This window comes from Ochotona princeps, chromosome 27 (genome assembly GCF_030435755.1).
Source record: "Ochotona princeps isolate mOchPri1 chromosome 27, mOchPri1.hap1, whole genome shotgun sequence".
Taxonomy (NCBI): Eukaryota; Metazoa; Chordata; class Mammalia; order Lagomorpha; family Ochotonidae; genus Ochotona; species Ochotona princeps.
Window position 1 is genome coordinate 24,314,042 of NC_080858.1, and position 25,520 is coordinate 24,339,561.

General features: G+C 45.5%; 1 protein-coding gene across 1 annotated transcript in view; it reads right to left on the reverse strand.

Moving 5' to 3' along the window:
• SLC2A13 (solute carrier family 2 member 13) overlaps positions 1–25,520 on the reverse strand; it is a 138,091-nt gene that overhangs the window by 37,635 nt on the left and 74,936 nt on the right. The gene's annotated exons all lie outside the window — the stretch shown is intronic.

Here is a 25,520-nt window from a genome sequence, read left to right on the forward strand (position 1 = left end):
GGTGTCCATGGGAGCAGTGCTGTGATCCTGGCAAAGACTGCTCCTTGGGGACTCGGCCTCCAGCACCATTCTCATGAACACATGTTCCAGAGCCTTATGTGCTCACTGCATTCACTGGCAACCAGTTCTGAGACACTCAGGACCGGCTTACCAACATGCCTGGAAGGCACAGTCAGCGACAGGCTCCTCACAGGATGCTTCCTCTTGGAAATGGTGCAAGCGATATCAGACGGGCGGCGCAGAGTGAGCATACTGGGAGCAACTACTGTCAGAGGATCCCCGAGGACTAGGAACAGAACTGGAGTCAGATCTTACCAAGTGAGGGATCTGGGCTTCCAAGTACCCACTGCAGATGACAAATGGATTAAGTTCCTGCACCACCGGGTGTGATGACGCTCACCCTAAGCCCTGCCTTAAGGACAAAGAGTTCACAGATGGCGTGATAAGGACTCGCAGCTATACAGCACCTTGACTAGACCCATGTGTGCGCTATTCATCTACTGAAATATCACCAGGCGCTCCCTAAACACAATTACTACACGTCAATAGACAGGGAAAGGGAAATGCCGACCAACCTGTAGCAACTATACGTTATATACACTCAGCAAGTGATCGTGATGTACTCCAGGGAATATGGACAATTAAAAAAGTAATTTAACATATCAAATCCTGAAACACATTCTATCACAACAGCCATAATTTTGCCTAGCCTCCCAAGTCACTGCAAACTAATTAGATAGTTTTATTCAAATCCGGCAGTGGGCTTCCAGGTAACACATGGAATCAAGCTGGATCATTCCATAGAAATCAATAGTTGTCAGATATTTATCAACACTTTCATCACATTTCAAAAATAAAATGTCTTCAATAAGTTCAAGTCTCATTGATTCATCAATGGGTTCTAACTGCCAGTTTTTAAATTAGTAATGATGGATCCAATAATGGGTCCCACACAAAATGTTAATACCAATGCTGATTCATTCATCTTGATAAGAAAGCATTTCCTTGTTTATATTAGAAATAAAATTAATAAATAATTATGCGGCATGAAGGATGTGTCTTACTGATCATACCAAAAATTACTCCAGCCATTTTAACACTGAATTCTCACAACTGTTAAAAAAAAACTTTCAGTGGTATTTCTCCTGTTATCGCACAAAATTTAAAGTCATTTGCAGTCATACTACAAGCTAAGTAAAAAATTGTAAAATTACAAAAAAAAAAAAAACCCCACACAACTCCTTCTACTGTACAGTGCTTTAGTTTCCAAATTCTACTGCAGACATTTTCATGAAACTGTTATGTGCAGGTGTAATCTGTGCTAACTACTGACAGGAGTCCTAAGTACGGCTGAAAATAGGAATGCTGGAGACAATGTAGCAGTTAAAGCTAAAAGCACTGATTCTTTGTATGCAACAAAACTGCAGATGCTTCTCAATGCCTTATGGATACAAACAGACACACTGTTCCTAACAATTTTTCCAACAGGAGCCTTGGTAAAAATTGAAAATATAATGTTGTTGCTTGATTTTTTTAATTTAAGGGAGAGAAGAGAGAGATCTAGGGCTTCACTCCACAAATACCCACAGCAGTCAGGGCTGAGCCAGATGGCAGTGGGAAACCAGGAACTAAATTTGTCTCTCAATACTTGAGTCACGGCCTGCTACCCACTGGGGTACTCGGGTAGGAAAACTGAAGTCAGGAGGCAGAGCTGAGATGCACCTTATTTATGCTGGTGGAGGTGTGGGCATTTGAAACTCCATTAACCACTGCTAAGACTTTATTCAAAAGGCAGAGTTCCAGAGAGACATAGGGGAAGCACACACAGAGACAGATGTTCCAGTGGCTGGTTCACTACCCTAACAGATGTAATGACCAGAGCTGAGGCAGCCACAGTGGCGTACATCTGCTCCCCCTGGTGGGCGGCAGGAACCCGCCATCCCATGTTGTCCTCCTAGCTCTTTAGCAGGGAGCTGGATTCAAAGTATAACAACCAACACAAACCAGTGCTAATATGTGTGCGGGTGTTTTAGCTGCTGGCCCAACCCACTGAACTGGTCATGTGATGTTTTTATTTTTGATACAATAAAAAAAATCACAAAACTGTAAGTGCTAAGTTAGGTACCAGAAAAGGGAATGGTATCAAAGAAGTTGTTTGGATGAAAAACTGCATAAGGAGAAGAGAGTTCCTTTCCAGAACTTCAGTTTCTGGGGCAGAATGCAATCAAAACACCTGCCCAGGCCTCGCAGACAGGCACTCTAACACATGCGGGGAGGAGGCTGGCCAGGTGAGACAACAGTCGCTTGTTTACTAGACCGACGTACCGAGCACTGAAGCCCCGTGATTGGCTCTATCACGACTCTCAACACCATTTCAGAGAGGACACACAAGTCACTGTGGTCTAAGCGATGCAGCTCATGCCTTCCTCTGGAAGGCACCTTGAAATTCCAGGCCTCCCACGTGAGTGCAGCCATGCAGACTCCTGCCAGCAGCTGGGTGAGCTGCGGAGCTCAGCGGAGCGACGGAGAGGGCACAGGACAGCACGCTGTGTTTCCAGAACCTAAGCACATAAGGGCTTCCAACAATTTCTGAAAAATGCACTAAGTGTTTTTTTCCATAGACTTCCTGAGGCATCCCATATTTCCCCGGGGCACATAGGACACATAAGTCTGACGACACCAGCAGCGGAAGCAGCTGTGCAGGGGCCTAAACGGGTCATGCTGAATTGCACCCTGGATCCAGCAGACTCATGAAGTGGCTCCCATGAAAGAAGGACTGGATCGGATCTAAGAGAGCTCCCCGCCACAGCCAAGGAGCGGGCCGTCACCTGGGGATCTGTGTGTCTCATCTACAGTGGCAGCTGCCAGCTGCTTAGGAGCTGCATGGAAAGCACCCAGTGAGTACACTGCCAGCCTTGGCACCTTTCCTGGCAAGGCTGCACTTCCAGCCCCACAGCATTGTCTCCTAGGAGGCTGGCTATGAGTCTCCTCTGCATTTGCCTTCCTCTAACTTGAGTGAAAGGTTGGGTTTTTATTACTGCTATGACAAATAGTCCCCAATGTGAACAGCTACCAAAACACAAACTTGCTTTCTTACATCACGGTGAGGGACAGTCATTGTGCCTCTTACGGCCAAGGACCTGCTCAGCAGAGAAAGGAGGCCAGGCCAAGGGCCAGGAAGGATAGGGTGAGGGGCTTCCACGTAGGGGCCACAGCAGCAGAAAAACTCAGACGATGAACAAGCGTGTTCACAGATCACACGATGACCTGGCTGGGCTGAGAAAAACTCATCAATGAAGGTTTCAAAATATGAAATGCATGCAGGAACATTCAGTCAGCTAATACTAAAACATGCAAGTTTCAGGTCATTCACAAATGATGATGTCGGCCAACCACCATGGAGAGGGCCATCCTGTGGCTGCAGCCCCATTCGGATTTTCCAAGGATTAGGAGCTCATCCAGACAGTGGAGAACCACCAGCTGAGCAAGCCTTGCTCTCCCTGTAGGCACTCAGCAGGAATCTTTGCTTCAAACACCGCTTGACAGCAGTTGTCAGACAGACTGTGATCTTGCTAAAGACTGCCTGGGCCATCTGTGGGCTCAGCCACATACTGTCCCTGAGCTGACCGCTCAGTTGCTGCTGCCCTCATGTCCAAGAACACAAGGGACCAAGCCTGCTGTGCATGCGCTGTGTGGCTCTCGGCTTCCAAGGCTGAACCCGGAACCAGACTCTACAGCACAGGCCCTTCAAAAGCCTTGGGAAATACATCCATTATGTTCCAATGTGAACACAGCATTTCCTAAGGATTTTTGCAGAGGCTACCTGCTTTTTCACTACCATCAGTGTTAGCAGTGTTGAGAGCACACAGTAAGCACTTAAAAGCCACTGAATTTGCTGACTTTATCACAAATCTTCAAAATTAAACGCAGGATGCTTTTAATTTAAAAATACGATAAGATGCTAAAACAAAAATGAAAGACTGTGGGCCCGGCGCAGTGGCCTAGCGGCTAAAGTCCTCGCCTTGAACGCCCAGGGATCCCATATGGGCGCCGGTTCTAATCCCGGCTGCTCCACTTCCCATCCAGCTCCCTGCTTGTGGCCTGGGAAAGCAGTCGAGGACAGCCCAATGCATTGGGACCCTGCACCCACGTGGGAGACCAGGAGCAGGTTCCTGGTTCCCGGCATCGGATCGGCGCACCGGCCTGTTGCGGCTCACTTGGGGAGTGAATCATCGGATGGAAGATCTTCCTCTCTGTCTCTCCTCCTCTGTGTATATCTGGCTGTAATAAAATGAATAAATCTTAAAAAAAAAATTGAAGACTGAAGACAGAATATGAGCAGTGGAACATGAAGATAATTCCATAAAAACATTAGCAGTGCAGCTGCTACCCTTTTATTTGAACATATTACTCACATATTCTTTTAAAAAAGATTTACTTTTATTTATGTGAAAGGCAGAATTACAGAGAGGGAAAAAAGAGTCAGAGCTCTCCCACCTGCTGGCTCACTTCCCAAATGGCCTAAGTGACCAGTTCGGGTGAGACACATATTTCATGTGTCATGTGCTACAGTGAGGTGAACGGCACACAGCTTCACATTCAAACTCAAAGATGCCTAAGAACTGTCCCTTCTATTACCCGGCTGAGGTCTGGCTGCATTGGCCTCCTATCTCCTCAGCAGCATGTAAGACTGCCCACACTCTAACAGACACTTCCTCCTAAGCAGCTCATTTCCCTGCCTCAAGTGGAGAAAAAGTCAAATTAGTGCACTTAGGGGATGAGTCATCAGGGAAGGTGACAGGAATGTAGCCTTGATTTGAGCCCAACTTGGATGGGAAAGGCAAAAGCCTACACTGGCCTGCTAGGCAGAGCCACAGTGACTTCCAAGAAGTTTTGAATAGTATTCTGAGACTGGATATGGCAGCTGCACTGTTTAACTGGGATATACAACAGGGCTTCAGAAGGGGGCACTAACCTTTATGTTGTGGGGCCCTTAATCAAAATGAGCAATGGGTGATGGAAGCCCAGACCTTTCCCTCAAGGCATCCGGACACTGGGGACCCAGCTATACAGCACACCTGTTGGACGGCGAGTCTCAGGCAATAATTCTCGCTCCCAAGATCATTTCAACCCACACAGGCAGCATGGCCATCCCAGTCCTGCGTTTGTTTTTCTTTTTGTGGAATGGAGTGGGGGAAGCTCATGCTGATTCTGACTGCAGAGCCCTATCCTGGCTTTTCTGTGTTGGAGGGAAGATGTGGGCGTGCAGCATGCCCAGCTGTCTTACACTAACAAGGCAGGGCATAACCAGCCAAGCAGCCAAGAACCCAGAGAGGCAGGCATCAGACTGTTCAGCTTCCACTTCACTGAGTTCCCATCATATGAAGGTTTCCATCACTTAAAGCTAACAGGATGAGGTGGGGAGAGGCAGGGGTGACTGTGAGCCCTGTATTTTCAGCGAAAGTGAAGGAAAGGCCATGCAGCCGGGCTGCCCTCTCCCACAGCCTCATGCTCTGACTCAAGAATGACAGATAGGATGCTGTTGTCCACATACGTCAGCCTGACGCCCAGATTCTGCCTTGGCCAGGGGTCCCCACCCAACTTCGGTCTCACAGATCACAAGGGGTTCAGAAGATTGTAAATACATGATGATTGTTTATCAGAGCAAAAGGATTCTGAGCAAGGGGTTGGCTGCTGTGGTGTGGCAAAAATCTGTTCTGTAGCATCCTTTGGGACAGAAACTACAGACATGCCTGGTCCTGCTCAACACGAAAATCACTTGTTACAGTTTTCCCCTCCTAGAATGTTATTTTTTCAGAAGTGACTTGTAAACACCACGCTGAGGAGCAGCGGCCAGACAACCTATCTAGGAAATTCAGGGCGTCCAGCAGGCGCACTTGGCTGTGTGGCTGGCCACCGAAGCCCCAGCTGTCACCAGTGCCAAGCAGCCCATCCAAGCTGGGCCGTGGGCCGGGGCTGGCACCCACGCTGTACAAACCCGGCTGCGGGGGATGACCTGCAAAGAAAACTTCACTCCAGGTAGTGGGTGGCACCGCAGCTTTAATTAAGTTTCTACATGACTTGTTTCCTTCGGCGACACGGCTCTTCCTCAATGCCATGCGCGATTTCTAAGTGAAAATGCATTTTGTATCTGCTATGGTAACAGTACATGTGTGAGCCTTTCTCAGTGCAAGTCTCACGGTGCTGTCTGTCTGAATACAGTATGATCCTCTGTCACACATCTGAAGTGTGTACATATTAACATTCTAAATCAGGCCACACCACCGCAGAGTGAGGGCGACTGCAGGAAGCAAACAGCCATCTCTTTCTCTCCCCAAGAAGCATCTCCCACAAATCGGGATGCTGATATGGTTCCAGACCTTGATTAAAATGCACAGAGCACAACCTCCACATTCCTGTGGGTAACCCACCGATGAGGCAGCCTGGGGAATTTTTAATCATTACTTTGCCTGTGATTAAGAATAATTTCTATTGGGCTCGATTAGATCTGGCATAAACACTATACTTCTGATTTTACTTCTCAAGTGAAATCAGAGAGTTGACAGAGAAGAATCTTACAATACGTAAAGGATCCGACATTTTAAAAACAGTACTTTATCCCTCTAGACAAGACAGGCTCGCAACAAAGTTCAGCTGCATTCAGTACACTCCAACGCATGCAGACCAAGAACTGCTTGCTCATTCCCACGGCACACGGATCTCCATAACAGCTTTCAGGCGGCTTATTGGTCACATCCCCAAACCCTGGAGTCATTAACTCCAATTCTCATTTTCTATCTCCAAGAAAGAAATGGAGGCTACTGGAAAATTCTTACCTGGGTTCCCTACCAAACCATGACATGTGCAAGTGGGCAGGATGTGAGTGTGCATTCATGCTATGGACAAGGAACACACACACGGGCCTGCCTACACATGGCAGACAGGTGCGGCTCCAGGGAGCTTGCGCCAATGTCTGCTCGAACCTCAGAGGACTGGCTTTATTTCATCAGTTCCTCGCAGGGCTCAGCCTATTTTCTCACATTGCTGGGTCTCATCTATTCCTTGTTGCCGGGCAACCACGAGGAGAAGGGGGATGCAGGCAGAAAAATCTTAGTTGTATGACTCCGGCCAAGTACATATTAAATCAATTACGGAAATTCTTATTAAAGCGAGAGCTGTGAAATGTGTGTGTGTGGGGGGGTGTGTAGGTTTTTTTGTGATTATTTAAAATTAAAGATTGGTAAGGAGCAGATAATTACAGTAATGGATTTTCTCACCAATTGTAATGAAGAACAAAAATGGGCAAAGCACTTCAGAGGGAAGGCAAAGCGCGCAAGACAAAATCTGTTCCATAGCATCCTTTGGGAAATAGACTACAGACATGCTCGGTGCTGCCCATCAACACGAAAATCACTTGTTCCAATTCTTCCCTCCTAGAATTCATCCCTGGTATGTAGGATGTTATTTCTCAGATGAAATTAAGTGAATTAACTTACAAATCAATGTACATCAATAATGCTTAATGAGTCGTAGCTGCCTTTCAGTAGTATTTTGATCTTGTCATAGAATTTCAACCTTCAAACTGCACACAATTTTAACATAAAAAATGTTCTTCTCTTGCTGGCTTCTGAATATTTACATATTCATGAAACCCCATCAACGTGTGAAAAGACAAGAGGGCACGTATGCACATTAGTTACAAAAGTGGTGTGAATATTTACATTGCTAATGCTGATTTCCTCAAGTGATAAACAGAAAACATGTGTTCTCTGAGTTTACAAGCTGATCCCTAACTGACAAGGTTCTGGAAATCGATCTGGAGGGCAATCAAGATGTTTTTCCTGAGACAGAAGCTGGAAACCCATGGGGCCCACATGTCCAGCTGCGCCGTGCTGCCCCGAGACACACTGCGGACAGACTACAGGACCCTGTCGTGGCAGAGTGAGCGGTGGGCAGCACGGCCCCTCAGGCGCCCACGCGGGGCAGAGTGAGCGGTAGGCAGCACAGCCCCTCAGGTGCCCACGCGGGGCAGAGTGAGCGGTGGGCAGCTAATGGAAAACCCTCTATTCATTTCTCTCCCCTTCCTCAAAATCTTTGGGCACAAACAATTTCGTAAATGAGCATCAGCAAACACCCAATTATAACAAAATCTGGAAAGCCAGATGTCAAAGAGAATCTGTCTAGCTCACAAGGATTAGCTCCAAACCCTAGCAACCTTCATACTTACTGGAGCAACTCTCGATGCAAGCAGCATACCCAGGGTAGGGATGCCTGCTTCTTCATTAGCATCTAGCCAGCCCACATCCCGACTCCTCAAGCCAATGTGTATGTTTGAAGTTTTCAAAATGTATTGATTTCTGACTTCTCTGAAAGGCGGAGAGGCAGAGGCACAAGACAGAAGACACTCCGGCAGATACACTTCTCCAGTGCTCACAGCCACAGTGACTGGGCCAGGCAGAAGCTAGGAGCTGCGAACTCAACACTCCCTGGTCTCCAGGTGCGGGGTGGGATCCTAACTATGTGGGCCATCTCTTACTCCCTCACTGGCAGGATGTGGAAAGTGGAAGTGGAGATGGGACTGAAACCGAGCCTCTCCACGCAGTCTCCTACTTGCTGCTCAAAGCCACCTGCCCATACATATGCTGTTCATCACTTCCCTATTCCAAACATGAACAAGCTGAGCATGTGCAGAAAATCAGGTCAAATTAATGATAACCAGAAAAATGGTATAATATCCGAGAATCAATCTAACACTTGATGTGATGTTATTGCAGAACATTTAAAAATTTCCTTAAAGCTTTGGAAGAATCAGGTTCCCAGCTGGAATCCTACAGTGTCTGTATACACTCTGACATGACACAGGACGTGCGAGACTGCTGGACGGGGACGGAAGAGCTGACTCTCAGCAGGGAACAGGAGTCTTTGCATTTCCAGAAAATACAAATCCAAAATGTCTGAGACATAGTTATAGACGGACAGATTTTGGAACTCCTGTGAAAACACAGAATTTCCTGAAGATCCAAATTACGAAAGAAAAAAAAAAAACCTGCTGGCTATACCAACCAAGGTTCCACAACACAGAATTGCAGAAAAAGTCTCACGGAGGTTTTTAAGGAGCTCAAACAGACATGGTCCTCCATGAGGAAGAGGACGGGTAAGGATAACACACAGTAGTGAAGACAAGTAAAAACATATAAAGGGAAAGGGAGTGAACAAGATTTCCAGGAAAATATAAAACACAATTAACCAAAATAAGCACATACTAGGACAAATGATCATGTACACTCATTTTCAAAAAGTCCTTTAAAATCAAAACTGAAAGATTAAGACTGTTTTGATGCTGTGGTTTGAAGGCCACCTGGGATACACATCCCTGGCTGCAGAGCCTGGCATCAAGTCTATAGTCTGCTTCGTGGGCACACACGTCCTCAGAGGCTCGCGCAGCAGGCCCTGCCTCCCAGGTGGGCGCTCCTACGGGGAGGCAGCAGATGGCTGCACGCGCTCTCTCGTCCTCCCCTTTCTACCTCTCCCTCTCTTTTCTGTCTCCCTTTCAAATAATTTTAATTTTAAAGTCATGCCCATTTTAATAGTATGTACCTGAAAAAAAATGGATTTCAAAATTTTTGTGCAGCAAATAAGTTCTCTTTTTAGCTCTGCTTTCTAACAGCTCTCTAGTATTGAACACAGTGAAGATCAACTCCCCAATGCAGCAAAGAAGGTGGGAAAAACATGACGGGAAAAGGGCCATGCATACAATGGCAAGAATAACATACAACATCCCAGACCCAAACTCTACGTGCTTTTTACTGACAAGAGAAAGAATCAGACCCATGAGATCCGTGGTAAACTTCGTCATATCGACACGTGAATAAGCGGCAACAAGAAGCGGCAAGGTTTTCCTCAGCAGACAAGTACCACGTGTGTCAGTCACACAAACACTGGGGGAGGCCACGTACCTGATCCTCTCACAAGGACTAATCACTAAGGAGGCACAATTCTGCAGAATGTTCTGGAAAGAAAGCGTACAGACAGAGAAAGCTTGGAAACACTAGTGTATAACTTGTCAGGGAGTTGGACTTCAGGTCTACTGCCACTCTGCACAGCCAACTTAATATTTTGAGGAAATAGGATTGTCAAGTGTATGCAGACAAGAAGCTATGGAGTGTACCAAGGCTCATCTGGTTTATCGCAGTGACAAAAGAGGCTGCTGTCAACTTCAGATAACACTGCACAGCCACGTGAGATGAGCACAACACGCATCGCAGCCATTGCAAATGCATGGTCAAACTCAAGAGCATACAGATCATACGTGAACTTGAAAGGCTCTGTGTCTGTCCCCATCACGGCAAATCTTTGCCTGACCCACTGCAAACCTCTAAAAAAATAACCAAAGACACAGCACAACTTGCACATGCTCATTAGTCCTGCCTGCTTTCAAGCATGCATCTAATCATTTTCAAAGGATAAAAAATATGCTCCCATTGAGACTATTCAGAAGAATTTGCCTTGGGAGTTGAAAATCAAAATTAAAAAATTTTAAATCAACATCTTCAACACATCCATAAATGGTTAAGGCAACTGTTACGCAGGCAGAGACGACATGAAGTTTAGGCTGCAGTGTGACTTTTAATTTCGTGATGCAGTGTTAACACACACCTGTCATGACCAGGATGTACTCCTCCACTGCTCTCAGCGATCGGGAGGAAATGGAGGCGTGCATTTCCTTTACAAAGTAAGTTCATACCCACCTCACTACTTACCGCTAACGAAAGACTAAATGAATCTCCCTACTGTTGCTGAAATCATTCTGAATGTGGAGCCTCAGCTGTCAGCCTAAAGACACAGCCGTGTACTCTCATACTCCCCACACCGACCCTCTAAGCAGAACATTAGTGACAAGCTGATTAAGCTCCTTGGTCATGTTCACACAAAACTGTTCCAAAGTTAACCTCATTTTCGATCAGTGTGCCCTGGGAAGAAAGACTGTACCTCAGTCGGCAGCTGGGTCAGCTTCGGCTCACACCATCATTACATGATATGAAATCGTATATTAAAAACATCGATCGAGAGCCACAACCTGGCTTCCCCAAGACTTGTCGGTGTTTGCATTTAGGAAACTGATCACCTCAGGAACACTTGCTTCCCAATTTAGAAGCCATGGTCCTAGAAGAAGAGGAATCTCACTGAAACCAGGACAGCACGTTCCTCTGGCCCCGTCCTGGTGTAGGGCAAGGAGAACACAGCTGCCTTCTGTACCCACAATTTCCCCTATTCAACATCAGTCCTGGGCCTGGCGGCGTGGCCTAGCGGCTAAAGTCCTCACCTTGTTCATGCTGGGATCCCATACGGGCGCTGGTTCTAATCCCGGCAGCTCCACTTCCCATCCAGCTCCCTGCTTGTGGCCTGGGGAAGCAGTCGAGGACAGCCCAAGTCTTTGGGACCCTGCACCTGCATGGGAGACCTGGAGGAGGTTCCTGGTTCCCGGCTTCAGATCGGCGCAGCACCGGCCATTGCGGCTCACTTGGGGAGCAGGTTCCCGGCTTCGGATCGGCGCGTACCGGCCCGTTGCAGCTCACTTGGGGAGTGAAACATCGGATGGAAAATCTTCCTCTCTGTCTCTCCTCCTCTCTGTATATCTGACTTTGTAATAAAATAAATAAAATCTTTTAAAAAAAATCAGTCCTTATTGCGCGCACATGCACACACACACACTCTCATGCATTCATTCAACAAAAACTGAGCTGCACAGCTTGCAGGAAAACCAAATCTGGACTCTTTACTGATTCTGGTCTAGGGAAGCAGACACACATCAACAAAAACAGCCACATTTGGAGCTGCTGTGCGTTAAAGAATGGCAGAGAAGCAGGTGGAGTTTGGGCACCATAACCCACTTGGGGTGGCCTTCATGTGCGGACACGTTTGTGTCGGAGCAGCCTTCCACAGGCTCCTCTGTCAGGTGAGACCACTGCTGCCCACGGGGGTCACCCCAGAAATGGTGCCTGCTTCTCTTGCATCACGTTTTCTGTGTTTTAGAATGTTTCTTCCAGTCAACTGGTATTTCTACGCCCGTATCTGTCTGGACCCCATTCCCTTCCCTTCCCTTCAGTACAAAGGCAACTCCAACATGTGGCTGACTTCACTTGCTGCGGCTCCTTGGGCAGCGAACCAGCAAACCGAAAGATGCTTCTCTCCTTCTCTCTGTATATTTGCCTTCCCAATAAACCCGGAAAAAAACCCAGAAAAAAACCCGGAAAACCTCAGGCAGATAAAATATACTTTGGTCCTGCTTTTACATATGTTCTGACAACCTTTTTACAAGATGTTTGTTTTACTGGCATTTTGCATAATCATTAATATGATTACATGAGTTTTCAGCTCATAAACACAAGCATGTATTTCACCAAATTACAGAGGTTTCAGCAGTTGTATCTTCAGTTTTCTGTTCTGCTACATCTTCTCACCCCATCCATGAGAAATTCCACTTACATGGGAGTAGGACTTCTTAAAATTGTCTCAAATGTCCTGAGGTTTTCCTCATTTTCTGCTTCAGATTGGATAATATCTATTGTTTTCATTCTGCTATTTAGCTCATCTAATGAAGTTTTCAATTCTAGCATTGTACATTTTAGTTATAAAATGTTCCTTTTGCTCCTCTTCATGGTTTCTATTTATATCCTAAGATTCCCTAGTTCATTCATTATAAGCATATTATTTTGTATCTCTAAGAACTTGCTAATTAATACTGACTAATAACCCTAACACTTGGGTAATTCTTAAATTGCTTATGAAATGACAATTTTTTTTTACTTAGTGAAAATACTAAAATTCACATCAGAAAATCTGCAGTTTTATTGGATTATTCTCACAAAATATCTCTTAATTCAATAAAATCAAACATAAACTTCTTCCCTTCACAATGAAATGTGAGGAAAATCTATTTAAGGCACTGAAAACCAATTGTATTATATCGGTATTTGCCAATCTTTCTTAATAGAGTTTATTAAAGAAAAACATGCTTCCTATTCTGCATAAATTATTCACACATTAACTTTAGTGGCTCTAAATTAGTTATTATGATAGCCTAAGCAGATCTTCATGAATTGGACAGAATACAAAACGAAACAAGGCATATTTTCCCTATTGAACAACGATTTGACAGATTTTCAAAACTTTTCTAACTATCCATAACACTGTTTATTTGAAATCTGTTGGTGAGAACTCAAATAGCACGTAGAACATTTAAACAGTGACAAAGAAAATATTCCTCAAAGTGCTATAAATCATTCCTCAATTACTACAAAATACAATGATCCTTTGTATATAAATACTTCTTGCCATTCATAAATATCAATATGCTATGAAAAAGTGACTAATGACTGCTGTTGGAATGTGTGGGGCTGGCGGTAATCCTGCCTGCAGTGTTGGAAACCCACAGTGCACCAATCTCAGTTCTGATGCTTCAGTTCCATTCCAAATCCTTGCCAATGTCTCACCCAGTGAAAGCGGTGGAAATGGCCAAGATCTTGGGCCTCTGCAAGAAGTTGATGGCTGTCAGCCACACTGGGTCAGTTCTGGCTATTGTGGCCATTTAGGGGGTACAAGTGGACAGAAGCTCTCTCATTCCCTCTGCCACTCCTTCCTTCTCTCCTCTGGAACTATGACCTTCAAGTAAAGTAAATAAAAAAGAATGAATCGCCTCCCTTTCATTGGCTTTTAAGAACATCTTAGATCTAGAGGCTTGGAAGGATTCAAGTCATCAGCAGTAACATGAACTCCCAAGAACATTTAACAAACTTAAAAAAAAGAAAAAGAAGAAGAAGAAAAATACACCATTCAAACGAACTCCCTGGTCCTGACCTTTACCAGAACAGAAGTGGAGACATGCATTGCGCCCAGTAGGGGAGATGTATGGGGCCCTTGTTCAACAGCTTCCTGATGTGGGCCATGCCTCCCCGTGGTCTCTTCAGGCCAAGTCAACATTGCAACAGGTAAGACTTCTATGATGTTCTCACACACCAGAGAGCCACCTTCAAAGGTGGAGATCTGCTAAATGCTTCCCTGTGTTCTGTGTTCTGATGTGATCTGCTTCACCAAAAGTGTTCAGCTGACAGGGCGATGCGTCAAGAGTATCTCCCCACCTTTGAAACCAAAACAGTTGGCTAGCTCACGCTGAGATGGGCAGCGACAGTTCTGGATGCTACATTTTAAACACGGTGGCTCCTGTTTGCCTAATCTACAGTTCATGCTTCATAATCACGTGGCCTTGAGCATCTGAGCCTGTTAAAATGTTTCCTTCCCATTCTTTTCATGTAATGTCATGCTATATGGTGCAGATTTATAAAATTTAAAGACTCTAAATTTAACTCTGACTAGCTCAACACAGCATGCAATTTCTATTAGAAAATGATCCTCATTACCCAACTGCGATGTACATCTTTGGAGGCAAGCAGCCAATTGGAAAGTTAAGAATGGAGTATGTGAAGTCCAAGGGAAAAACACCAAGAAAACTCGCCAGAAATGAACACCTACAATTACAGATACTCAAGTGGATCTATTTGGACGTTGCACTGTTTACGACAGCATCACATTTATTGCGTGTCACTACTCTGCCATAACATCTCATCGCTATCGAGGTCTCTGCATCTAGACCTCACTTTATTACTCAGGAAGCTATTTTTCTTTCCTATTGAGTGTTGAGTTTTCATCTTCCTAACTGTAAACAGAGCTGCACAGGAGAAGTTGGTGACCCAGCTGCTTCATTGCCTACAGAAGGTGAAAGCTGGAAGACAACATAACTACATCTCTGCTCTGAACAACAGCATTATGAATAAATAATCCAGTGCTCACAACCACCTCCCCTGTTCCACACACACACTACCCCACCTCTTCAAATTCCCCTAAGACTTAAACAGACAAAACAATGGGAATCTGATCACCAGGGGTGTCACCCAAGTATGACAAAGGGGAGCATGTAACCAACGCCGAGCACCTGCCATGCGCGGGACACAGCTCAAAGGTGACTGTCACAGACGAGACTGTGGTCCCAGGAGCTTCACAGACAACCAACAGCATCACTGAGGTCGTGGACAAAGCACTACAAGAGCAGGTCACCGTGTGACGTGACAGTGACAGAAAAGGGGGCTGCTGCAACAAGGGCCCGGGCCAACGGGAGGTGGCGACATTTAACATCAGACACAGGGGACACGGAAAAGCCGCAACAAAGACATGCACGGACATCTCTCAGGAACAATGCAGAGTGTGAGACAAATGGGAGAACCTGTTGGCTGGGGTGGGTTGTGGGGGAGATGGATCAGTGGGAGGCGGTGGGCAGGCTTCCCAGGACTGGCACTTGCTGCGCAGTCTGCACTCGGATGGTATGCACGTTTCTCAAGGACACTCAGCCCGTCCTGGGGGATGTCTGCATATCCTTGCTTCATGGAGCCCGTAGTGTCTCAGTGAGGCCCAAGGCCACAGGCGGTGCTGTTCACTACACACTACAGTACCACACACGGTCCAGCCATGTACCAGTCCAATCCCACAGCTCACCCGTGCTGGGCGTACTGGGCGTGCTGAGCGTGCTGGGCTGTAGTGCCAGGAGTGTAGATTCACTGAACTGCATATGAGGAGAAGAAAAGAAGAATTCGATATGGCTCCTGGATTTTAAGACAGATGGCTTTGCCAGTGACAGAGCTGGGGAGAGGGGAGGATGAGCAGAATCACCGAGAACGGTGGGCTGGCTCACAACCTGGCCATGTTCTCGGGCCCCATGGCAGTTAACTGAGGTCACACAGCTGAGCAGGAAGCAAAGCGCAATGTCACTGTGCATCTGAGTGATAACACAGACAAAAGCACAGGGCAGGCTGCAGCCAATTAGTCACATTAGTGCTCCTCGCACACTGTCTGTCCTGACAATGCGATTGTCTGATCCCAAGGTGAGCCAGGCAGACTGCCTCTGATCTGACAGAGGTGCCTGCAAAGCAGGGGCAAGGCAAGACAGAAGTGAAAGGCGGGCGGGTGGGGAGAGTGCAGCTCACTGTCAAAGTTCACTTCACTATTAAACTATCCTCAAGCTAGAACTATCTTGTTGTGATCTGTGATGTCAAATCAGCCCCTAACAGTATGTGCATGGGTAAAGCTCTGAGTAAGACACTAAAGCAAAGTCAACTCCTTGGGGCAAATGGCACAACATTAAAATCTGGAGCCAACCAGGTGCCATGGGGAACAGCAGGGACATACACAAACTCCTGGAAGCCAGGGAGATATCTTACAAAAGCCCCCCCCTCCCAGTTTCTACAGAAGCATATGGTGGGGGGGGGGTGGAATTCTGCTTCTGCTAACAGTCTTAGATAAATGATTACATTTCTCAAAGGAACTTAGGAGAAGCAACTATGAGTGGTCAGAAGAATCCAGAGGGAGGTAGCTGGTGCTGTGTGGAGACCAAAGCTAAAACTGCATGCTTTAAACATCATCCATCTTATTGTTATTTTTCCTGGCACTGGGTGTAGGAAAAGATGAGTGCCTTATACTTAGCACTGGGTATTTCAATCTGTCCTGCCCAAATAATATGATCATAAGCCATGCAGCTGCCGCGCTAGGAGACACCGTTCTGCCGGCCGGCATAGCATCAGACTGTCTGTCTCCATGTGCACCAGCCTAATGGCGCTTGGCATCCTGGAAGGCCCACAGCCACAGGAAGGGAACACAGTCACAACCATGGCCAGGAGGCACCAGCTTAGTTGCTCCATCTCCCCATTAAGGAGGAATTAAGAGACCTGACTCAAGGAATTTCTTAATGGAAGTTTTTGCATTGAAACCCAAACTAAACTTATGAGTCAATTCAGTATTACAAATCACTGGAAATATTGTTATAGTCTGTTAATCACGTCAATGAGCAAGACTAACCTCTTCTCTCAAACCTTGAGCATTACGGCTTTTGTTTTCCTAAGGTTTCTATCAGCAGGCTAGTTAAAGCAGATGTGCAAGGCCAGGGTCAGCGTCACTGAGGCCATCACAACACCATGCCACACAAAAACCAAGCTGGAAGGGTCAGCCTGTGGGACAGTGGGAAAAGATGCCACCTGCAATGGTGGCATCTCCTAGGTGCAACAGTTTTAATCCTGGCTGCTCCACTTCTAAGCCAACTCCTTGCTAATGGCCTGGGAAAGGCAAAGAAAGAGGATCCAAGTTTTGGGACCCTGCTACCCTGTGGGAGACCCTACTATCCTGTGGGAGACACAGAAGTTTCCGGATTTGGCCTGCCCAGCTCCAGCCATGGCAGCTATCTGTAGAGTGAGCCAGAGATGGAATAGCTCCCACTCTTTTTTTTCCTCTCTATATAACTCCTTCAAGTAAGCAAATAAATGTTTTAAAAAGTAAAAAAAAAGAAAAAAATGACGGTGAGGAGGAACTGAAGCTGGTTTAAGGGGCTTGACAGCATGTGTGCACTCCGGTGGAAGCAGGCAACCGTGTAGTTACCCTACAGAACAATGAAGACAACGACCTACCCACAGCACTGCAGGAGGTGGGGCGGAGGATCTGGATTGGGCCCTGGCTTCTAGGTGACGTGAGAGCTGAGTATGCTGGTGTCCGGGTATTCCAGACAGCCAGAGTGGCATGTGCGTGTATGCACTAAGGTGCGCTCCCTGCTAGAACAGAGGGTCCTCAGAGCAGGAGAAAACCACATGGGAAGTAGCAGACACAGGGCAGCACAGACAACAAGAAAAGTCCCGCCACGAAGGGCTCTAGTCTTCCAAAGGCTGTTCTGAAAGCTGGTAAAGGACTTTCAGTCAATTTAGCACAGGATTTGATTTTGTTTCAGAAACTCCACACATGGAGGTGTGATGGCCAAGGCGATGCTGCTGAGATATGAGGCAGGAAAAGCCTTGGTGTAGCAGTTTCTGCTTGACTGCTTTCCCAGGCCACAAGCAGGGAGCTGGATGGGAAGTAGAGCTGCTGGGACCAGAACCAGCTGCTGTATAGGATCCCGGTGCGTTCAAGGCGAGGACTTTAGCGGCTACGCTACTGTGCCAGGCCCTAAACTTGCTTTTTCCACTTACAAACGAATTTCAACAAAATCAGGGACATTGGGATTAAAAGGTAAGCTTATTCTTGTGCAGAAGACTCACAAAACCTATGCATAGTTGTTCATCAGGTGCATTTCCATTAACTTGTTGAAGATGCCCTGCATGTTCTTCATCAAAACACATTTTTAAAATTAATGAGCCTTTGAAATCTCCCATGTTTCCAGGCAGAGGCTTTTTCAGGAACCCTGTCCCAACTCTCTGAATTCACCTGCAGCCGCCATGGAAACATGATGGAGCCTGACAGTTGCCAGGTCAATGCCCTCTGCGTTTTCATTTCTCTGCCTGGGAGATCTGATAACATAGAGACTGCTCAGGAGGCCCAGCAGAGGCCAACCCTCAGCATGAAAGACCACAGGCTGAGCATAAATACCTTGGAATGATTCTGGGGCACAATTTCCAGAGAGGATTTGGCAGAACTGAGTGCCAGCTGCTTCCTCAAGTATCCTGCTTACCCCACTTTGCCTACTCACATACTCATACTCCTTGACTCTCAAATTAGTATACTCCCAAATTACCACCTGCACCCAAGCCATTGTCTTAACATTCACAGTGAGAAAAATCTAAACTAACACAGGTATGCAACACATACATGCTTTGCACATTCGAATCATCAACTACCCCAAAGACAGTTTCGAGTCGAAAAGGTAGAACTGTACCCTTGTTTCCCCTTATAGACCCCATGCACACTGGTGCTGGGGGCCCATGAAGTTCAGAGGGCTTGAACCTACTGAAAGCCCCACTGCAGCAGGTGTATGCCTGACACACAATCCTGGGCTAGACAAGCACAGCCAATCACGGCACCAAGGATGTCTGTCTTCAAAGACACGACGCAGGAGCCCAGATGTGGTCCCAGAAGAGCAGACGCTAAGCACCCAGGACGACAACCAGCATTCAGTCAACATTTGATAAGTTATCCAGAATCTATGTCCAACAAAACTCTTTCCACTCTGATGACTTCGTAGCTGAGAGACATTGCAAGTGGCTTAGCTTCTATTTCTACTGAAACTATTTTTTTCTTACTCACAGAAACATTAAAAGGCCATCTATTTCACTTTACAATTAAACAGAAGGTAATTAGCTGGCATGCCAGTGCCTCATGGTAGAGACAAGTTTTGAATAGTGTTCTCCTGACGCCTGAGTTAATATTCTTCCACTACATTAAGAACACCTTCCAAGAGAGCAAGCCAGAGTCCTCACATTCTCCCCTTTCCTCAACAACCTTTGTCTAATGAACACGCCACATGGCTCCGGTGTATCTGTCTGAAATGCTGCAAGCAGGCAAGCACTGCGACCACTCACTGCCACGTGGATGAGGACTGGAGCCCTACAGGGAAGCAGACACTGGTTCCTGCACGGAGGACAAAATCCACCCTTGCCGCCCATCAGAGGACACGCGACCTCACTCTTCACGTTCTCATTTCCTGTCACCTTTATTTTTCAATGCTTCTGTCACCATCTAGCCATGGTATCACCGTGCTGATACCATGTTTCCTGAGTGTACGGCAATTTTTTTTTTCAATAGTCTGAGAGACGGGAAGGCAACTAATCCAGAAACACTGCACTTATAAAATCAAATTAATTAAATAAACAAATACAAATGACTTATTTAATCATCAGGCTAGCTTGCCCGTGAACTCTAAATCAGCATCCTATTGCAGTGCCTGAAACTTCCAGAATCTGATGGATTTTATGATTTCTGAGAAAGGTCTAATAATTTTATTACCAGCACAGAGCCATTTTAGGTTTTTATCCCTGGACACTGATGAATTCCATCCACTTTGATCATAAAAATACTGCCACAAGACAAGCTTTCCACAGCCTGCTCCAGGCATCTGATGTGTCCTAACATTAAAGGGTAACCTAAGAGTTCTTGTGTCGGTTAATCCAGCCTCCTAACTACTGGCCCAAAAGCTCATTTCTTCTATCATGGGGGAACCCATACCTCAATGCATTAAGCCTTAGCTTCCTTAGCTACAGATCAGTTTGGCAGGAAGTTAATGAAGATGAAGACAGAGGCCACTGGAATGAACACTTGGCAAAGTGGGTGAGACACCTCTTGCAATGTCTGATCTCGTATCGGGGTGCCTAGCTCCAGTATGGATTCTAGCTTCTGGGTGGAGCACACCCTGGAACACTTCAATGATGGCTGAAGTATTTGGGAAAACAGGATTGTTTTCCCAACTCTGGCTGGGGCCTGGCCCACCCCCACCTGCTGAAGGAACTGGAGACTGAAACAGTGGATTAAAAATTCTTGCCTCTCTTCCTTTCAAATAAATAAGATAAATAAAGCTTTTAAAAAGAGAGAGAGGGGACCCGTGTGCTGGCCTAATGGCAGCATCCTTACCTTGCAAGTGCTGGGATTACATAGGAGAACTCGTTAATGTCTCAGCTATTCCGCTTCCCGACCAGCTCCCTGTTTGTGGCTTGGGAAAGCAGCAACGGATGGTTTCTCCTGGCTAGTATTTTGTTGAGGATTTTTTGTGTCTCTGTTAACCAAGGCTATCTGCCTGTAATCAGCATCCGTTCAAGTTCTAGCTGCTTTCCTTCTCATCTAGCTCCCTGCCAACGGCCTGGGAAAAGCAGTAGAAGGTGGCCCAGGAGCCTGGGCTCCTGCCACTCACGTAGATGACACAAATACAGCTCTTGGTTCCTGGCTTCAGCCAGACGCAGGGACGGCCACTATGGCCATTTGGTGAGAGAGTGAGCCAGCAGATGAAAGATCTCTCTCTTTTTCACTCCCCTCTGTGTAACTTTGACTTTTAAGTAAAGAAATGAATGTTAAAATAACTGAAATACCCTCTATGAAATTATGGTGAAATATATATGAAAGGCAGAAAAAAATTCTATCGCTGCCATGACAATAATAAATATATCATTAAATAAGCTCTAAAGAGCTTTAGCTTGTTTATTCTGCTTTTATAAATATTGATTCTAGAGCTGGAGTAGCACTTTAAGTATCTGCTGGCACTTAATGCTTAAAAAGCATTCATTATGTGTATCATCAAAGACCCTGCTTTCTAACAGCCTTCATCATCTCTTGTAAATGAAAGTTATTTTGAAAAGTTTGTTTAAAAGTTCATTAAAATTCAATTAAATGTGTGAGCTTATTTTGGCGCAAAATTTCAGTTATGCATATGAAATCTATGCATAACTGTTCATAATATGGATTTTACACATACCATGGAAAAATTTCGTACCTGAGTAAGTTTACAGTGTTAACTCCATTTTCTTATGAGTTTTTTGAATCACTAATGCACAGCAAGAATGACTTCTTATACATCAAGGCATAACAATTATGGAAGTAAGAATGATCTAACCATAGAGCTCCCCACACTCTACTGAAACAGAATGATCACTTATCTATGTGAAAGAGACAAGTCTCTTTTACCGACTGGCTTACTCTCCGGACAACTGCAAGAGCCAGCGCTGTGCCAAGCAACTTCCAGAAACCAGAAGCTTCCTCCAGGTCGCTCATACACGTGGCAGGGTTCCAAACCTTGAGCCACCTTCTGCTTTTCTCGGGAGCATTAGCAGGGAGCTATATTGGCAGTGCAGCAGCTATGGTATCAATTTACACTCACATGGGTGCCAGCACTGCAGACGGTGTCTTACCGACCACGCTACAATGCTGGCCCTTTCCCACCCTTCTACGTTGGTGCAGATGGAAGAGAGTGGAGAGCTGAAGCTGGGAGCTTCGCTGTGAGAGAATCAGAGGGCTGCTAAAAGCAGCTCATCCCCCACAATCCTCTGCACCCGAAGTAGACTCAAAGGTTTAAAATATCGAAGTTCTAGCTCTTTGTTGCCTCTTCTTAAGAAAAAAATTACGTATTTATTAGGAAGGCAGAGTACAAATGGAGAGAGAGAGATCTTCCACCAGTTGGTTCACTCTCCAAAGGGCTGCAATGGGTGACAACTGAAGCCAGTTGATGTGTTGAAGCCAGAAGCATCCTCTGGTCTCCTACATGGGTAGCAGTGACCCAAGCACTTGGGCCATCATTTTCCACTGCCTTCCCAGGCCATTAGTAGGGAGTGGAACTGGAAGTAGAGCAGCTGGGACATAAAGCAGTACACATATGGAATGCCTGTGCAGCATAGGGCAGCTTAATCCATTACACCACAATGCCAGCTTGTACTACTGACTCTTTGTAGAACCTCAAAGTAAGTCATTTAACTGTTAGATCTTTTCAGCTAAAAACATACCTTTAATTCCCCAATATATAGACTGGTTGATTTAATCATAACCCACATTTTGGCATATCTAGCCTCTTAGAATATGCTAAAACCGAGTTCACTCTAAGTTCTTCAAAATCATTAGAATGTAGCCAAAATCACATAGAGCTTTGTGTTTATCTGTCCATCCGTCTGTCTGTCTACCCATCTGTCTATCCATTAATCCATCTATCTACCCAACCACCCCCGCAGTCGGATGGACGCACAGGGACACAGGCACAATTCCCTCAGACATACATCATCATATTTAGATTGTACTGATGATAATGTGGGATTGACCCATTTATTAATAGTTGTGATATTTCTTAGAAAATGGGAAGTCACTGAAATTGTAACTAGAATTTAGAACAGACCAAAGTGAGAATTTCTTTATATTAATCATCATTACCTTCACCTATCACGCTTCTCCTCAATTTTGACACGAATAGACGTATTTTATTGGTCTGTTGCACACAAGAAATAATATCAACACCTCTTAGACCAGGAAAGCAGGTATTCTGTTCATTGTTTTTCTCCTGTGAACATAGGAAAGTAATTTATTCAGCAGCATGCTTCAAATGAAGAGTGATTAGAATTATATTAGAAAGATTCCTCTTCTAGAAGCTATATGCAATATCTGAAATAGGAATGTTTTTTAAGAACATTCAAGCCTTCTGTTTAACACAGTGAATGAGAAAACATGGGTTAGGATACAAAGAAACAAGAATTTTTACACGAATGTGAGCTATGTAATCCAAAATACATCAGTAGAAGATGAAAAAATATTTTTCCTTGCAGGAGGTAAGACACTGGACAGGTGGAGAGGATGCAAGGGCAGCAAGAGGAGGAGAACGCAGCACATTTAGGTTACATACATCAACTTGAGAAGGAATGAGCCCACTATTCCTCCACAGGACTTTTCCATGAACTCTTCTTGGTGGCAAACAGAATCCAACATGCCTCACACTGGAGGTTCACACAGCATTTGTGACACAAGATGGGATCTGTAAGAAGGATCCCAGCTTCTGCACCCGATTAGGGCAGGGCGGGGCACGAAAGAGCACTTCCTACTGAATTTCATAGTTAAAGGACAAGCTGGAGAGAGGACCACTTTGGGGTTACAGATAATGAAAAAAATCCACTAGAGCAGAATTCTGAATGGAAAAAATACTTCCGAAAGAAGAACATAATGTAACTCTATCTTTTACCAAAATCCACAACACATAAGTTTTCAGTCTCCAATTAAGATTCTAATTTAAATTGTGAACACAATGTACTAAGGTGGTATTTATTCAGTCTTAGGCATAACGGGAAAAGCTGTGTCCACATGCGCTTGACTTTAAGTAAGTCTGGGCAGGTGAAAACGCACTGCCACCGCAGGTCTCGACTGTCGTCTGGATAATCAGCAGCAGTGCCGTCCATCAACACGACACTGACTTAGAGGAAATTTCATTGTCTCAGTATACGAATGTCTGGAATGTCTGGAATGATGCACTGTGACTGACCAGTTACCCCTCAGAGGCAACACATTAATAACTCGAGCCTGTGCCTTCTGGCTGTGAATATCACTCTCATCTTCTCAGGGACCTGACCACATCCAACAGACACAGTCTAAGTTCAACCGTCATTCACTTTATCTTTCCTGTGTTTCAAGATTAAAACTCAAATGTAAGCACCGATAACATTAGCCATATAATATGCAGTGTGTGAGGAGCAGAACACATTTATTCTCAAAACTCTTCGAGAATATCAGAATCCTAGGTGATTTGATCTTTGTGGCAAGGTGGAGGATTCTGAAAAGTGAAATTGGAAACGTACCGCAACTTGAAAATCTCACTTGGCAAGATTTATACTGGACACTGCAAAGGGATTATGAGAGCTGCTTCCACTGGGGACACACTGGCCCTAGTTTCCATCTATCAGTTAGAACGGCTATGGTTTCAGCCTCCAGCAAACACAAAGAAGTGACATAAAAAACTATGCATTTTCTGTGCTTTTCAACTTGCTAAGTTTAACTACTCAGAAAAGGATCAAACAAACAAAACCTTCATTCAGGAATGGAACATATTAAGAGAGTGGTCAATAGGATATTCACATATGGCCGTTGCAGTACCACGTTGTCTGAAAACCTGGTGCCAGACAGCCGCAACTTCACAACCTAGGCACACCCAGGGTGGGGGAGGTGTACGTGCTGCAGAACAATCACCCCGAGTTCAGCTCGGAGATCAGGTGAATGTGCAAAGCACCACTGCATCCATCAGACTGAAAGCAGTTGATACAGCAGAGAGCAAGAACCGCATGTCAGGAAGGACAAGGACAGAGCTAGCATCAGGAAGCTACAGCCAAGCCAGGCTAGTTAGAAGCAAGGTCAAAGTCACTAAGGGGGTGGAGCATTTTTACCAAATCGTTTTATCTAATGGGTTACCTGGCCTTGATGATTCACTTTAGAAGCTATTTTCGGGGGTCAGAGTTATGATGTAATTCGTTAAGCTACCACTGCATTTGAGCAAGCACATGTGGGTGCCATGTGAGCCCTGGCTGCTCTACTTCCAATCCAGTTTCCCTACTAAGGCAGGTGGGAAAGCTGTGGAGAACAGCTCAAGTGCTTAGGCCCCTGCACCCATGTAGGAGACCTGGAAAAGGCTTCCGACTCCTGGCCTCAGCATGGCTCAGTCCAGCTGCGAGGCCATTTGGGGAGAGCACCAGTGGATGGAAGATCTCTCTCTCTCCCCCTCATTTGTAGCTTTGTCTTTCAAATAAATAAATCTTTAGAAAATAATTTTAACCTATCTTCTCATTCATCACTAAACAATTGAGCAAATACCACAGAAATTTAAAGGACAGTGTCAAGAGTGTCCACTACAAATGGTTTCCTAAAGACAGTTACACAATTTGTTTTCTCTAATGAGTCATTTTACCCAACAGGTGGGGTAAGACTGTATATCTTTTCACTCAATAATCCGTTTCCGTTTAGGGTCTAAAAAGCCCAGCTGGAGGAGAACTTGGGTGTCCTGTGTACCCTCACCAAAACTGTAAAAGACATGCTTACCTGAGACTATTCAGCGCCTGCTTCTTCCACCAACACAAGTATGAACACAGCCAGAGAGCATGGCTGCTGTGCACTCAGCGCAAAGCCACGTGCAGACACAGCTTTAACAGAATGAAGGAAGAAGACACAGTGGGGCAGCTATGCTCCACTCTGCCCCCACACAAAATGTGGGTGTTGGC